General features: G+C 45.2%; 1 protein-coding gene across 4 annotated transcripts in view; it reads left to right on the plus strand.

Moving 5' to 3' along the window:
• The window catches only part of LOC147018910 (uncharacterized), a 295213-nt gene extending 278090 nt beyond the window's left edge, over positions 1 to 17123 (plus strand). For all 4 annotated transcript variants that reach the window (XR_015062581.1, XR_015062580.1, XR_015062582.1 and 1 more), the window contains 2 exons: positions 16211 to 16312; positions 16422 to 17123. The gene's annotated coding sequence lies outside the window, so the exon portion shown is untranslated. The remainder of the gene's footprint in view (positions 1 to 16210; positions 16313 to 16421) is intronic.
• Positions 17124 to 17357: the final 234 nt, after the last annotated feature.

Consider the following 17357-nt stretch of genomic DNA (forward strand, 5'->3'; position numbering starts at 1 on the left):
CGAAGAGATTGGCAGACATAGCTTCCCTAGTCTCAGGCAGGTTAGAATGGGGGAAAGTTCTTCAAAGTCCATTTTATGATGTTCCACCCTCGATCTACGAAATATTGTCGGTTCTGGGTTCAGGAGAGTTTGAGTGTGTGTTGAGCAGTGGTTGTATACAGTGTGGTTATCAGTGCATGAACTATGTGGTTGTTCGAATGTTGATGTGATTGTGTGACTTTAGAAACATTGCTGTGGTTTCATAACTGTACGAATTTGCACACAGAACATTTAATCAAAGATTGTGCATGTGGACCTAACCGTGGCTGATAAAATGTGGGTTTGTGGTGTCAGGAAGGGCGATGTTTCAGGTGTGTGCTGATATGAGGATGGGTTTTTTTTCCATGAAAAATTGAGGTTTATGGAAGAGTAAGGTGACAGAGGGTAAAAGGTAAACATAGTGACGGTCGGGAAATGGGACAACATGCATAAAACAAGCAAGGTAAAGTACCAACAACAAAAGAGGAGAGGGAGTAGTTGGGGGGGGGGGGGGACAAAGTAACCTGCAAGTAAGAAAGTTGAATTTGGCAGGGTTATTGGGAGTAGAAAAGATGTTGGGTAGGGATGGAAGATGACATGAGATAGTGTTTGGTGCACCGCCTGCTTGAAGCCCCGGAGGGAAGCGTGATAGATTGGCCTTAGGAAGGTGATTCCACAAAGGGGAGTGAACAGGAACAAAAGGGTGGAGGTACATGTGGTAAGCCTGGATTTTGTGAGTTTAATGAGGAGGGGATTACTGGAACAACATGCGTGTTCGAAAGCACTTGGGAATGGTCGGAGTGCTGAGAAAGCAGATGAAGCAAGACCGGAGAGGTGGTTAAAAATAGGTCACAGGTCACTGATCTGTCTGCGATGTGACAGCAACAAGTCTTGCGCTTCAGCCTCATCAGGGGAGGTGCCAATAATGTTGAGAGCTTTAAATTCCACCAAATCCAAGATGTAATATTGATGTAAACGAAGATGAAAATGTGAGGCAATGTGTTCTGCTGCTCATCCCAAGTTCTTTATTTGCAGTTTCGAATTTTAGGTGTTCAGAAATAATTGCAATACAAACAAGAGCAGTACTCACGAGAGCACATACCTGCACCAGTCTGAACAGTTTACGTTTTGTATCCCACTCATAGGCCAGATCTGCATCCTGAGCTGAACAAAAATCGAATCGGCTTCTTCTTGTCACATACCCAACTCATCCACGACTTGTTGAGATATTATGCTACACATCGTTTTTAGTCCCATCTCTCAATGGTGAAGAATCACTTGACAGATTGAAAAAACTATTTCATCTGGATCTTCACCCAAATTGAATCATTTTGTCTTTGTCAAACACAAAAGCTGTCCACCAAGTTTCATCCAAAACCGTCCATAACATTTTGAGATATCCTGCTCACAGAAAAACAGGAATGAAAAAAAAATGTAATTATAATAATAGCAATATCACAATGATCTTTTGTCCATCTTAGATTACATTTTACTTTGTTGTGTGTGTGTGTGTGTGTGTGTGTGTGTGTGTGTGTGTGTGTGTGTGTGTGTGTGTGTGTGTGTGTGTGTGTGTGTGTGTGTGAGTGATTTATGCACAAGATGTCAGTGTCATGTCCCATTTAGGGTCAGTACAGCTCCGTTTGTTATAAACTAGACATTAACAGAGTAGAGTGATTGCTTCAACCCCCCCCCCCAAATCAACCCCCGACACCCTCTCCCCTTCCAAAGCTGTCCCATCATTACTCTCACCCTCCTCCCGCTCATAGGGCATTCCCAAGTCAAAACAACAGGATATTTAATGCTTTCTGCTCCCCTGTCATGCTATCACCGACTTCACAGAAGTCCATCATAATTTTAAGAGAAAATAGTCGAAAACAAGAAAAGAAGACAAGGAAACAAGTAAAAAAAACAAAAGTCATAGCCCCATTGTTTTCATAATTTTGCTGAATGGAGTTAAAGGGCTAGCCCATATTTCTGTACAACTAAAATGGCCGTCAGACATGCATGGCCATCTTTGATCAGATCACAATATAAAGTGAGGGGCACGTATTGAGGGGCACGTGTATGCCATCATGTACTGTATTTATGCTAAGTTTGAACAAAATCAGACCATGCATGTCTGAGAAATGGTTGGGGACACATTTAAATAACAAACTCACCACAAGTCAGCCATCATGGATCTGATCACAAAAAAAAAATGATGTGCATATGTAAGCCATCATTCCTTATCTGGTTGCCAAGTTTGAACAACATCGGTGAATGCATGTCCGAGAAATGATTGAGGACGTATTCAACTTCAGGGGGTTTTTTACAACTAAAATGGCTGCCAGTCGGCCATCTTGGATCTGATCTCGAAAAAAAATGGTGTGCTTATGTGAGCCATAATTCCTTATCTGGGTGCCAAGTTTGAACAAGAGCGTTAAATGCATGTCCGAAAAATTGTTGAGGACGTGTTCGACACCGAGTTTTTTTTTGTACAACTAAAATGGCCGCCAGTCTACCAGTCAGCCATCTTTGATCAGATCACAAAAGAAAGTTAAGAGCAAGGGTATGCCATCATGCACTGTGTTTGTGCCAAGTTTGAACAAAATTGGGAAGAGAGAATGGAAATTAGAGCGGATAGGTTGAGGGAGCAGGGTAGGTGGAAAAGAGCTAGACCGTGGATGAGATGGGAAGATTGTATGAAGAGGGATATCAGTATCATCATTAAGGTAAGGGATATCAGCAAGGTCGGGGTGGTTGTGGAATGGTTTGGGACACATTGCAGTAACAAAATGGCTGCCAGTTGGACATCTTGGATCTGATCTCGAAAAAAAAAAATGACAAGCTGATGTACGTCATCATTCATTATCTGTGTGCCAGGTTTGAATAACATCGGTTAATGCATGTCTGAGAAATGGTTGAGGACATGTTCAACATAAGGTTTTTTTACAACTAAAATGGCCACCAGTCGGCCATCTTGGACCTGATGTCCAAAAAAAATTACGTTCATATGCATACTATCATGTGTTGTCTTTTGCCAAGTACGAATAAAATTGGTCCATGCATGTCCGAGATATGGTTGTGGACGCACGCATGCGCGGACACAAAAATCGAGACCAAATCCATAAGCCCCCGTTTCGGATTAAGTTCAATGGGGTGAATAATTACAAACCTTGTAACCTCTGCAGTAAAAGTTCTGCTTGAGAGAAAGGGTTCTAAAGGGTTCCTAAATTAGCGGCCGTAGGATATAAATTGTGGGTGGAGTAAGGCAAACTGTCCAAACAATGGTGGAGCTCGTACGCACTCCCCCTTTTATAGTATTTATATAACATATATAAACAAAGAAATTTGACAGAGACAGAGACAGACAGACACAATGGCGTTTACATATGTTTGTGTCTATATATACGTGTATATATATATATATATATATATATATATATATGTATATATATATATATATATATATATATATATATATATATATATATATATATATATGTATATATATATATATATATATATATACGTATATATAGACACAAACATATGTAAACGCCATTGTGTCTGTCTGTCTCTGTCTCTGTCAAATTTCTTTGTTCCTTCTGCGTGGCTGCATTTTCGAAGTTACAAATACAAATTTATGTTTGGGGGGTTAACATAGGCTATGTGGATGCATCCTTACACGGGGTTTGTGTGTGAGGGTGGGGATTGGGGGGGGGGATAAATTCTCGATGTAAATGTGCACTGTGTAGCACCACCTGTTGGTGGTGGCAGAGGGTATTACAATGTCCAAATTTCGTTTGCTGACAAAGTGTTGCTCATTCACATTTATCTTCCCATGCAATTCCAAATAAATGTAAATATATAAGAAGAGGATCACCTGTCCTGAAGCTCACCTGGATCAGAAGCAACAGTCACTCAAACCCGCTGCAGACTCCATAAAACCCTGAATTTTTTTAATGCCGTGAACAAACTTTGGTACATCAAGGGTGATGAAGGTTGTGGTCAAGTTTCATTGAAATTGTGTGTGTAGTTTTGGAGAAGAGAGCAAACATATATTTTGTGGGGTGGGGGGATAAAAAAAACAAACTCCATCGACCCCCTTAATTATGTCAGGTCAGATTAGATCTGTGACTTGCTACAGATACCATGTAAACCTGCACTAATCTGTTCCATGGTCGGGTTGTCGGGGACTACACCATCTCCCCCACCAAGTTTCTTGGTGAGGAGTGTGTATGATCTGGACACCCAGCAGGATGAAGAACAAAACCTGTCACAGGGTGGAGGAGCTCCTTGTGAGCCATCCATATATAGTGCCCAACTGTGTCTGCGGACATCCTCCTGCATTTGGGTTATTTTTGATTCAGAAGTTGGTGGCAGGATTTGCACTCCAGCCACCATAAAACCGTTCATTCTGCAAAACATTCCCAAAGCATGAAAAAAATCTGAAAACCCACTCCGTAGGAATATCTCCTGTGCAGCTGCCATTCGCAGGGCAGCTCACCAGATGATGAGATTGGGGCAAAGCCTTTGGGACCCCCAATCTTTGATGATAGGAGAGAAACCACGGGGTAACTTCCAGGGTCAGATTGAGGTAGTGTGTGTCAGGGTGGTGCTGAGGTGTCATCCACCAAACGGCGGTCTCCTTGGGTTAACCTGAGGTGGTTTCTTTGGGTGGGTGCTGGAATGTCCTTTCCCTAAGAGAGGATGATCATCTGAGAGGGTGATTTGGACATCGGTATTGCAGCACTCTCTGAGGTTCAGAGACTGGATTACAGTGAGATCATGGCGGGTGGTAACACCTACTATTGGTGTGGTCGCTCTGATGGATTCCATGCACAAGGAGTTGCTGTAGCTGTGTCCAATATGCTGACTCCAATGATAATTGAGATAACACCGGTCAACAAGCGTATTATGAGACTAAGGATTTGTCACGCCTTGGATGTCATTACCCTGGTCTCTGAATATGCGACAAATGAGGTGAGTGATCTCACCATGAAGGATGCATTCTATGCCATGCTCGAATCTGTGGTTGATCAGTGCCCCAGAAGAGATACTCTTCTAGGCTTGGGTGATTTCAATGCATCGATTGGAACTGATAGGAATGGTTATGAGACATGTGTTGGTCGCCATGGGTCTGGAACTATGAACCAGAATAGCACTAAGTTCCTTGACTTTGCAAGAAGTCATGGACTTAGGGTGGCTGGTTCATGGTTTCAGCACCTACATGCTCATTAATGGACTTGGTATTCCAATGCTGGTGGTATGACAATGGAGATTCACCATGTGCTCGTTGATGGTCACTGGACGATAATCCAGAACTGCAGGGTCTACCAGAGTGCTCAGTACTGACCATAGGCTTGTTGTAGCAACTCTGAAGTTGCAGATTAAATTCAGGAAAATGGTAATTTCCCACCCTCCGCTGGATGTTGGCAAGCTCACGGACGAGAGGGTCGCTGAGGAGGTTACGAACAGGCTGGGTGGAGATTTTGGGGGGTCTGGGTGCTTTGGGGGATCCTGAGGAGTTGTGCAGTGCCTTCAAGACCACTGTCCCTGATGTTTCCGGTGGATGTCTTGGAACTCACCGCAGGGCGAAGAAGAATTTTATCTCTCAAGGGACACTGGACACCATTGATCAGTCCCCGCTTTTGTAACAACCTTTTGAAGACGATGAAACTGTGACTGTTAACTTGAATTCATCAGGCTTCCTAATGATGTCTTTTTCAGCTTGAACAAATGAATTTAAATCAGGATGATGATCTTTAATGATCACATTTCGGTGTCGATACGTTTCATTCAGATAGGTAAGAATAAGTTGTGGGGCTATGTATGACTGATACGATGAAGATTAAGACAACTCGGTGACCTTAGCTTCGTCATTTGATTCTGAAAAAATCAGACCCGGCCCCACCTGGGTCATATAAATCGGTCTGAGCAGTCACTATTTCAGGTCCTGGCTACTCTGAAGATTTGTCAGAATGTTCCTCAACTTTACTCCGGTACTCAGTACGTTCAACTGGAGCAGTAACCTCGGTTTCTTGCTCTTGAAGGCTGATATTCACTGGCTCAGTTGAATAACCAGGATAATGATTGGGATTTTGTATCAATGAAGGAGTAGTAATGACTGAAACATCTCCATTCAACTCGGTCTCAGCAGGAAGTGCTGGTGATGACTTGCTAATGAGCTTTCCATCAACATCAGCCTCACCACCTGCTTTACTTGTCAGATTTCCAGTGTTGCACAGTAATCCTTGAAAATCATTTTCTTCATTAATCAATCCAAAATCATTCTCCCTCATATCAATACAGCTTGGAGATCCCTGAGTAACACATTGAGGTGCATCCTCAACTACACAATCTTCGTACAAAACTACCTTTTTTACGGAAGTGTTGGAACTGCTAATGTCAGATGCTCTTCGTTTTTTTGTCACAGAAACGAGATCCTCCTCCATCTCCACACTACATGCTGAAACAGCCAAACCATTTGGGTTGTCAGGGGGTATTTCGTTTTCTCCTAAAGCTGAGGTGTTGTCTTCTTTAGGATTAGGAACTGGAGTAAAACCCTGAGTCTTCTTGTGCGAGGAAACACCAGGAAGCGTCTGGGTATTAGGAGTTACTCTATTCTCTACTCTTGGAACCGGGGTAATATCTTTTTCACAATCAGTGTCATTATGACCTGCTTCACCACACTTTACACAAGATACTGTTGTGGGCCGGGGGTCCAGTGGCGAGAACGACCACTAGGTGAGGAAAGCTACGTCGTCTCCACCAGACTCCCCAGAATTGTAGGCCGTCGCTCCGGATATCTCCGCGAGCCGGCGGGTCATTTAACCGACCGTGGTCACCAATATTTCAACCACGTGGCGTCGGCTTATTTTGTCTCGATCCAAAGTATCTAAGTAACCACGCGGTCTCGGCTATCAGAGATCCACGCCCTCGGAATGCCTGGCCAAACCGGATTCACTCTACCGGCAGTGGTAAAATTACACCTACCGACTACCACTCTGCCACTCACCTTTCCGGCTCGGATACAGTCGAGCGGGCCTGCCCAGGACATCCTGGCTACAATTGTCCGATTACCGTGGATAAAACCCCGCCTAAAATCAGATCCGAACCATGCTGGACCAATTCAAGAAAGGACAGAAACGAACTGAGGACATTTCTAACAAGTTTTATTTGCAGTAAAAGACAAATGCAAGACTTAACGCGAATATGCAAGAAATATTTACAATGTTCCAAAAACACTTATTCAGTTCCACTTAAAAGTTGGGCCCACACGCAGACACACACACACACACACACAAATGAAAAGACACCCAGAGTTCTTTATTGGACCCTCGCAGCTGAGGAGAGAGACAAGCTGGGGGTCAGAGTTCGGATGGGTACCTGGCCGGCGGAGAAAGGGGGTACTCCATGCTGCGGCACCTGACAATGGTCGCTGGTTTGGTCCCCAGTCGCACGTGTGGGACTCGAGGTTCGTGGCGGAGCTCGGGTGGTGAATGGCCGGGGTCCACGAAGGGGGGTCAGGGTTGCTCTTTCCTTCCTTGTAGAGGGCCAGCAGAGATACGTTCGCCGCCTCCACGACCTTCTGCTCAACCCTCGTGACATCCTTCCTAACAACCACTCTTACCACCCCTTCGTAACAGCCTTCGTAACCCCTTTGTAACAGCAAAAAACCCTTTCGTGACAGCAAAAACCCACCAAGACTCTGCTCTCAGAGAGTCCTCAGGGCTTTATTGACCTCCCTCAACGGGGAGGGTCCCTGGTGAAACACACCTCGCTGTCCGCCTTTGAGTGGACAGGGTCCTACGGCATACCTTTCCGGGACGGGGTTTCGGCCTTGTTTGGAGAAAACCGACCCTCCACTCCGCATGTGTTCGAGAAAGGTCGTGGTGGTGAAACTGCCTCGAACATCCTCGGGAATCCATCTCAGGAAAAGGTGCGCTGCGGCCCGTGAACCGAGGGCTGCAAGTGCGATGTACCGTGGATTGTAATGGGCCGAGGGGTCATGCAGATGGGATGGTTGTAAGATGGCTTGTTAGATGTAATAACCTAACTAAAAGAAATCGCAACGCACACCTTTGATTCTCCCACTAGACAAAAGGAAGGGGATCTGACTACACACATACTTAACGACATAACTGACTTTTAACTTTAACATACTAAGACCTAAGTCACATTTGCTCTACGGCAATGATACGGCGGCCGTACGCCCTCTGAATTGACAGAAACGTGCGGCGGCCGCAGAGTTTCTGCGGTGGCCCTATGCCGTTTGGCTATATTTTACAGGCCGTAAGGTCGCCGTGGAATTATAACGCGGAGTTATAACTTTTTTCATTTCTACGTTCGCCGTAGTAATTCGACAAGCCGAAAAAAAAGAAATGGTAAAAAAAAATTAAAAAAAATTAAAAAAAATTAACCCATTCGTTAACGTCCGTCTGGCTGCACGTTCGCCTTAGGGCCCCCTGCGGTCGCCTTGCGGGCACCTTGAGGCTACCTTGCGTCTGCCTTGAAAATTCTATGGCCGCCGCAGGGCCCCCTTAAGGTCACCGTGCGATATCAAATCAAAGACCGTACGGCAACCCCACGTTTTCGGTCTCCACGATTTCTGAGACCTAAGGCCTAAGTCACATTTGCTCTATGGCGATGATACGGCGGCCGTACGCCCTCTGAATTGACAGAAACGTGTGACGGCCGCAGAGTTTCTGAGGTGGCCTCAGGGTGGCCCTACGCCGTTTGGCTATATTTTACAGGTCGTAAGGTCGCCGTGGAATTATAACGAGGAGTTATAACTTTTTTCATTTCTACGTTCGCCGTAGCAATTCGACAAGCCGAAAAAAAACTGGTTAAAAAAATAAACTAATTAACCCATTCGTTACCGTCCGTCTGGCCGCACGTTCGGCTTAGGGTCGCCATGCGGGCACCTTGCGTCTGCCTTGAAAATTCTATGGCCGCCGCAGGAACGCCCTAAGGTCACCGTGCGACATCAAATCAAAGACCTACAGCAACCCCACGTTTTCGGTCTCCACAATTTATAAATACGCCATGCAGCTCCCCTAAAAATAAAAACATATGTGACTGCTACATTGTGTGACCGTGGAAATACTGCAGCCGCCGTGTAATTGCTAGTAGCCACAGATTTTGGAGACCCCACGGCCACCGTGGCAAATGTGACCTAGGCCTAAACGACATAATCTGTACGTGGAATGCAAATGGTTTCCAAATCCGTAACAATACTTTTGGACAAAACCTTTTCACATGTCCAAACACTCCACAGTTAAAACATGTTAACGAGGCTGAAGACGCATACATTTGGAACTCATAATTGTTCAAAGTAACTTTAAACGAGATGTTTAGACTGGTGTCGTCACCTCGATTGAGAAGAACCATATAAACCTGCCGTCGGAAACTCATAACATGTTTAATCCGTTCATCTCGAGCTCTTTAAGGAATCATCGAGATTTTCGACACAACTGTTCCATTTTGTGACAGAATACACATCAGTTTGTCGTTGGTTATAAACGGGGGTACATTTGATATAACAATTCTCATTTATTGGGTATCCATTGGCAAAGCCAATATAAAGAGACCAGTCTCTGTAGTTAATCCTGAACTTATAACATCATGAAGAAATTTTTCATCATACACAAAGACAACAATTTTCTTATTCATTTTCGATGCTGCTCTTACATTTTGATTCCCTATTATTTTCCCAACTGATAAAACAATGTCTTCGGTGGTAATTCCTTCAGGTGGAACGCACATCAATGCATGCTTCCTTGTTAAATTATCATACGCCTCAAACCGAGTGCATGTATCCATGCCATATCAGCGGTTTATCTCCCCCTTTTTGCTTGAGCCTTACAAAGCAAAGGGGGGTCAAACTAAAAAACTAAGGAAAGTGCATTATAAGCAAAGAAAGAAAGAAAGGAAAAAAAGGACCAAGCTTACAAGGCCTCATCAAAGCAGGTAGGCTACACCCAAGTAGGCCAGCTCTCACTCTTTCTCTCTCAATGATACAAGGGGTAGAGAAGACACAGACAACCTCCAGAAACACGTTGGGAAGAAAAAGAGGAAAAAGGGAGGTAGAAGGGGGAAGAAAAAAAGCACTGATATCTCACCAGAACACAGAGCAGGAGCCAACGGCAGCCATGACACTACGCCCAGAAACCAAACAACCAAGAGAGAGAGAGCATTTATAGATACAGATAATATAAAAAGGTCCAAGTGGTCGAAAGCTCGAAATAAATTGTCAAGGGTCCAAGCTAACTAATCTGTCTGAAGGGTGCAAGGGGTCTGAATAGTGTTAAGGTCTGATGGCTCCAAAAAGCCTTCAGCGGTGCAAAGGTCTCAAGGTTCTAGGAGTCAAAAGGGTATAAAGGTCTCAACAGTGAAGGGATTTCCATCCATCCATTGGGACCATATTGTACTCTGTACAGAGTGTCGGTGCTGCCGAAGCAGTCTCCTGGGCTATTGGGCACAATTCTGGACAGGTCACCACTCCGACGCAGGACACTGAAATGATCATCCCAGCAAGCTGGTACTCATTTTTCTGACCTCAGGATGGCAGGGAAGGGATCTAAAGGTGTCTAAAGTGTTAAAAGCGTCTTAAAAGTAAAAGGGATCTTCAAGCGTCTGAGGGATCATTTTGGTCTTTTGGGTCCTTGGAATCTTTTGGGTCCTCTGAGCCCTCAGGATCTTTTGAGTCCTCAGGGTCTTTTGGGTCTTCAGTGTCCTTGGGGTATTATAAGTCTTTTGGGTCATTGGGGTCTTTTCTCTCATTGTGGTATTTTGGGTCCTCAAGGACCTTTGGGTCTTCATAGTCTTTTTGGTCCTCAGGGACCTTTAGGTCGTCTGGGTCTTCATGGTCTTTTTGGGTCATCTGTATCTTTTGGGTCTTTGAAGACTTTGGATCATCTGGGTCTTTGTGGTATTTTTGGGTCCTCGAGGACGCTTGGGTCATCTGGGTCTTTTGGGTTTTCAGTGTCTTTTGGGTCTTCCATGGTCAAAGGGTTCTCAACAGTATAAAGGGTTGAAAAGTAAATTCCAATAGTGTGTAATAAATAGACGTACGTGTGTGAAGTCGATGTGAAATTGACGTTCAAACAGAATATAATTGACAGACATGTAGTCACATGACTTCATGGATGGACTGACCATGTTTTTCGTTTTTAGCTCCCCTGGATTTTTCAGGTGAGCTTATGCGATCGAGCAGTATCCATAGGTGAGTAAGTCAGTCAGTGAGTCCGTAAACACTTCAGTCATTATTGCTTGAAATGAACACTATTTTGATGAAACTTTCCCACAAACTTCATATCTGATGCCTCAGGAAGGTGTATTGACTGCAACAAATCTGTGCTCATTAAGGGGGTCAGGTCAGGTCAGGTGTGGGAGCCTGCACTGGAGCAGTGCATCGCTGCCTCCACATTCTGCCGGTACTCCAGGGGCCTCTGTCTGGCCATCCCCCAGGCAGATGCCTGGCCCATCCCGATCTCCTTGAGATGATGGTCAACCTGCCGCAACCATGAGGCCATATTGGCCTCATGGTTGCGTTAGGCCCACTGGCCTCCTCCACTCATGAGACTCCCTCGCTGAGAGAATCTGGTGAGCAGGATCAGCGTCAGGAAAATGAGCCACAAGTCCATGCAGCCGCAGCTGACATTCACGGACTATGCAGGTAACAAATCTCATCCGAGTCTCTCTCAGAAACTGTTCGTTGGACACAAAGTCTGACCAACGGTCGACAAGGATTCGCCGAAGACACCTGGTACCAAAGGAATTAAATCTCCCTCTCAGATTCCTGGTCAGAGTCCAAGTCTCACATCCATAGATCAAGACTGGAAGCATCAAGGACCTGAAGACTCGGACTTTCATCCTGCCACACCAGCAGTGCCACACCCCATGATTAAGTGAATCCATGGCTCCCCAGGCCCGACCCAGATGTCTGTTGACCTCTGGCTCACAGCCAGCAGAGACATGAATATCACTGCCAAGGTAAGTGAATCTCTCCACGACCTCAACATCCACACCATAAACAGGTGGTTCAACAGGAAAGCAGCATCCAAGATATCACTAAAAGCCTGGAACTTAGTTTTGACCCAGGAAACCCGTAATCTCAGTGGCTCCGACTCCTCATTCAGCACCTCAAGGGCTCCTAAAAAGATATCTAGAGTCTCCTCGAAGGGCATCCCGATTCACTGAATCAAACACTTTACAGACGTCAACATAAGCTGCAAGCAGCCCCTGCCAAAACTCTCGTCTGCATTCAGTGAGGATTGAAAGAGCAAGGATATGGTCAATCGTTGACCTCTTTGCTGTAAAGCCTGACTGTTCTGCACGCTGGTGCTCAAGCAAATGGTGGCGAACCCTATCAATAATTATCTGGGCAAAGACTTTGCCCAGCACTGAGAGCAGCGTCACCCTTCGGTAGTTGTTGCAGTCTTGATGATCACCCTTCCCTTTCCAGAGAGGGACAACAAGCCCCCTCTTCCGGTCAGTTGGGATGATGCCTGTGTTCCAGGCAGAGCACAAAACTGCATGCAACGACAAGAGCGCAGCATTTCCACGAGCCTTGAGAAGTTCAACATGGATGCCACAGATCCCAGAAGCTTTCCCCCATTTCAACTGGTTCACCGCAGTATGTGTTTCCACGAATGAAGGTGGACCACGGTTGATTGGAGGGTCAGCGATTGAGTTCGTAACACCCCTGACATCCAACTCGAGAGCTGGTGGGTCAGCCTGGTACAGCCACTCAAAGTAACTGGCTCAGTAGGCCTTCACTTCGGACTCCTTTGTCAAGAGCCCACCACCCTCTGCTCCAACTACAGTACACCGAGGGATGGGCTTGGCGGAATGCAATGCACACATTCCCCTGTAAGGAAGACAAGAATCACTTTACCACAAGTGATGCTCTCGCCCCTCACAGATTCCTCGCACATCGGCCTCCTTGTCCACCCTTGGTGCACGTACAGTTTTATGCCTCAGCACCCTGAACAGGTCAGCTCTGCCATTCAGCCTTGCGAGAAAAAGACAATCAACAAAGGAAGACAGACAGACCATTATAACCCTCAAAAGTGTAGGTCTTTCCTTTTGAGAAATTGCAAGAATGCCAATACAAGGTGTCAGTGAGTAAAGTTTCCTGCACCATCAAAATGCACTTGGAAAATGGAGGAAACTCTGACAGGAAGAGGTCTGTCAGACCCAAAGCCACAACACAATCAGAAGACAAGTTTCTGAGAGTCAACAGCTTGTGTGATAGGCGGCTCACAGGACAGCAGCTTCAAGCACAGCTTCACACTGGTCGAAGTAAGGAAGTCTCAGTTTCAACTGTGAAGAGAAGACTTTGAGCTGCAGGTTTGACAGGTCGAGTGGCAGTAAGAAAGCCATTGCTAAGATGGCAAAGTAAGAAAAGGAGGTTTGCCTGGGCCATGAAGCACCGCCAGTGGACTACTGCAAACTGGAAGAAGGTCTTATGGACCGATGAATCAAAATTTGAAATCTTCGGTTCATCACGCAGGGTTTTTGTACAACGTCGAGTCGGTGAAAGTATGGTTCCTCAGTGTGTGACACCAACTGTCAAACATGGAGGAGGAAGCATGATGATCTGGGGCTCTTTTGCTGGATCCAGAGTCGGTGACTTACACAGAGTGACTGGCACCCTGAACCAAAAGGGCTACCACAGCATTTTGCAGCGCCATGCATTACCCTATGGTCTACACCAAGTTGGTCAGGGATTCATTCTACAGCAATATAACGACTCAAAACATACCTCCAGGCTACGTTAGAACTACCTCAGAAGAAAAGAACAAGACGGTAGGCTTTAAATCATGGAATGGCCAGCACAGTCTCCAGACTTAAACCGAATCGAGCTGGTTTGGGATGAACTGGACAGAAGGGTGAAAGCAAAGCAACCTACAAGTGCAACACATTTGTGGGAACTTCTGCAACAGTGTTGGGAAGAACTTTCCGAACAATATTTGATTTCCATTGTAGAAAGAATGCCACGAGCATGTTCGGCTGTTATACCCGCAAAAGGTGGCTACTTTGATGAGTCTAAAATTCAGATTAAATTTTGTTCAACAAAACGATTCCATGATTTCTTTTTTTTTATGTGCAATTGTTTATTTGTTCTCTACTTTAATTTCAGAGTACATTGAGACATGAAACAACTTAAAATTCTGTAAAAACTGGAAAATTGGGGGTGTTCAAAAACTTTTGACCAGTCGTGTGTGTGTGTGTGTGTGTGTGTGTGTGTGTGTGTGTGTGTGTGTGTGTGTGTGTGTGTGTGTGTGTGTGTGTGTGTGTGTGTGTGTGTGTGTGTGTGTGTGTGTGTGTGTGTGTGTGTGTGTGTGTGTGCAGGATGTTTGTCTGCTTGTTTTCATTAATTTACATGCTGCACGATGCTGATGTGAACATATGAAAACACACTATAATTTGTCAAATCGGTCTGAAAGCTATTTTCCGTTTTATTTCTGCCGATCGCTCAACGGATGTTCTATTATTGCTCGAGTATTCTGTTATTTATAATCTCGCCAATGCGGGCTGCAGCCAGATTTTGCTCATTTACGCTCCGAACATTCATTCACTCCCACGCTACATCACTGTGTCACTCCGACACTGGTTTCTTACAGCACACCAGGGTGAGAAGCAATGTTTCTCATGCACCACGACATGGATTCTGGGTATCTTTCAATTATGCACAAAGAAAGTGTCATTTACCTCCTCGTTAAACCCTGTGGGATAAGATTTCACTGAATAAATTGCCTCTCTTTTTGGACTATTCCAAGTGCAATTGCAATGCAGCACAAAGCCTCTTGCGAAGAATGCAAATGGACCTCACTCTCAGAATGCTGTTGCCTATTGTGAGTCGTTACACAGCTACACCTTTCGGGGGAGCCCACCGAGGTCAAAACAGATGTCAATTGCTGGTTCAGTCGAGCAATTCTCGAGTCGTTGCTTTCATTTAATCTAATGCAACCATCCTAGCATGTTTTGTCTGCTTGTTGCTTATTATATTCATCAATTATTCCAAGCTGAGTGCCTTGCCTCATCTGATGGCACCATTTGGCATGCACCCACTAAGTGGCTATTATTTTGCCATAAATATCATGCTGTTGGGAGATTGGCAGGACAACTCAGAAGCAGAATATTCGCATTAGAGCTCTCCAGTAAGGGTTTAATTCCTTACCTGACTTTCAACTGTTACCCATGTTTTTTGCAGGCAGGGACACACAACAACGAGTATTTCTTTTATTGGGTTGGGGAGGTTGTGTGGGGTCGCTGGTCTGGCTGTCCTATCTATTTACATTCCCTTGTATACGTTTAAAGCTCCCATTATACTTTTCAGAAGGAGTAGGCAATTGTGTGCCGGTGCCCTGGCAAGATTCCAAACTCCTTCCCGGAATGAGGGCTGCTTCCACAGTATCCTGTGATTGAGCAGTGACCTATCGAGAGTACATTCTCAGGTGTTCACGACTTCTTTGCGAGAACCCATGAAGGCCACCCAGAAGGTTGTGGGAGCAATTATTTTAGCTCACCTGGACTTTAGTCAGATGAGCTTATCTGTGATCGAGCAGTCTGTAGGCCAGTCAGTCAGTCAGTCAGTCAGTTAGTGAGTCTGTAAACACTTCAATCATTGTCGCTTGAACCAAATACACGATTTTGATGAAACTTGACCATGCACTATCTGATGCCGAATGAAGGTCCATTGAACGCATACAAATTTGGGCTCATTAAGGGGGCTTGCAGGCGGGGGTGGGGGGAGGTTCACCCCCAAAATAAGTATTTTCTCTTTCCCGAAACCACACACACAATTCCAATAAAACTTGACTGCAACCTTAACCACCCGTGATGTACCAAAATTTCTTCATAGCATTAAAAATATATATCATGGTCTAAGGGGGTCTGCGGGGGTTGAAGTGACTGTTGCTCCTGATCAAGGTGAGCTTCAGGACTCGCGGTCCTATTTTCGTTGTTGTTATAATACTACTGATAGATAAATCTATGAATTGGTTTTGTGTGGAACTGCCGTCCAGAGATAGTTCAATCCCATTCCTCCCTCAATCGTTTTAAAGCTGTTGTTGTGAACTACCATCTCATGGGGCTGGCAGGGTGGTCTAAAGATACGCACACTCACCTCTAAGATGTCTTGCCTGGGTTTGAATCCTGGCCCATTATAAACTGTCACCCCCCCCTCCGTGTTTCACAGGCAGGGTGATTCATCAATGTGTGTGCCATCCCTCGGATGGATATATTCAATGGACGTCCCATCTGTCTGCATTCGTTGGTGGATATAAAAGATCAACAGCAGGTGAGCTATTGCCGGCACCGTGTCAAAATTACAAATTTCTGTGCTAACCAGCAGGGGGCATTGCACCAGCGGTACAGCCACATCCTCAGCTAATGATGCTACCCCACAGCCTGATTTGCAGAGGAAAGAAGAGGAAGCTTTTTGCAGCACACTGGAGTTATCTACATGCTTATATGCACTTGCGATGAACAATATAGCTGTTGTGCGCTTCAATTTACGATGTAATACCTGGGTTGAACATCTTCAGCATTTATGGTATGAGGAGATTGTTGAGACTATGTAGGCCATCCATCAATGTTTGTCCACTGTTGCCTATCTTGTGTAAAACTCACTCACTGTCAAAAGCTTTTGCCAACAAGCTCCACTGCTTCCCGCAGCTTCTTCACCCGCCTGACATTCCTTATCTCGAGAAGCCATCTATTTATTATGCACTTACCTGTGGGTGTCGGACTGAAATGAGAAATTCTAATTTGAAAAGAAAATGAAGAGAAAGGAAGAGAATATAAGATAAAGAGCAGTGTTAAGGGATTGTGGGAGGATTGAGAGAGAAGGGTAAAGTAATGTTGGAGGAGATGTGAGGAAGGGAATGGAAAAGCTTTGGAGCACACTTTGTGGGGGAGATGTCAAATCTTATTCCACATTTGCATACGTAATAAATCGGTGGTGGACTCGTTGCGCTGGACACGTGTGCTGTTTCATATGCTTACGGGGTACTTATTGTTCAGTGAAGCTTCTCAACCCCCATCCCAACCCCCACATCCATCCATTGGGGCCATCCTCTGTACAGAGCGTCAGTGCTGCCAAAGCAGTTTCCTGGGCGATTGGGCACAATCCTGGACGGGTCGCTACTTCGCCACAGACTCTCCTCCCCAATCCTCAAATCTTCACCTATTCTTCTTGTTCCAGCATCCAGTTTCAAAAATCTTAATGAGCTTTCATTCAGCTCAGGGTCAAAGCCGATCGAACCTCACCCTTCTTACCATCCTCTGAAACCTGACATCAGTGTAGTATATGTGATGAGCCATCAAACCTCCCATCTCCAAAC

Source organism: Eptatretus burgeri, chromosome 10 (genome assembly GCF_056783735.1).
Source record: "Eptatretus burgeri isolate ZD-2024b chromosome 10, Ebu_testis_v1, whole genome shotgun sequence".
Lineage (NCBI taxonomy): Eukaryota > Metazoa > Chordata > Myxini > Myxiniformes > Myxinidae > Eptatretus > Eptatretus burgeri.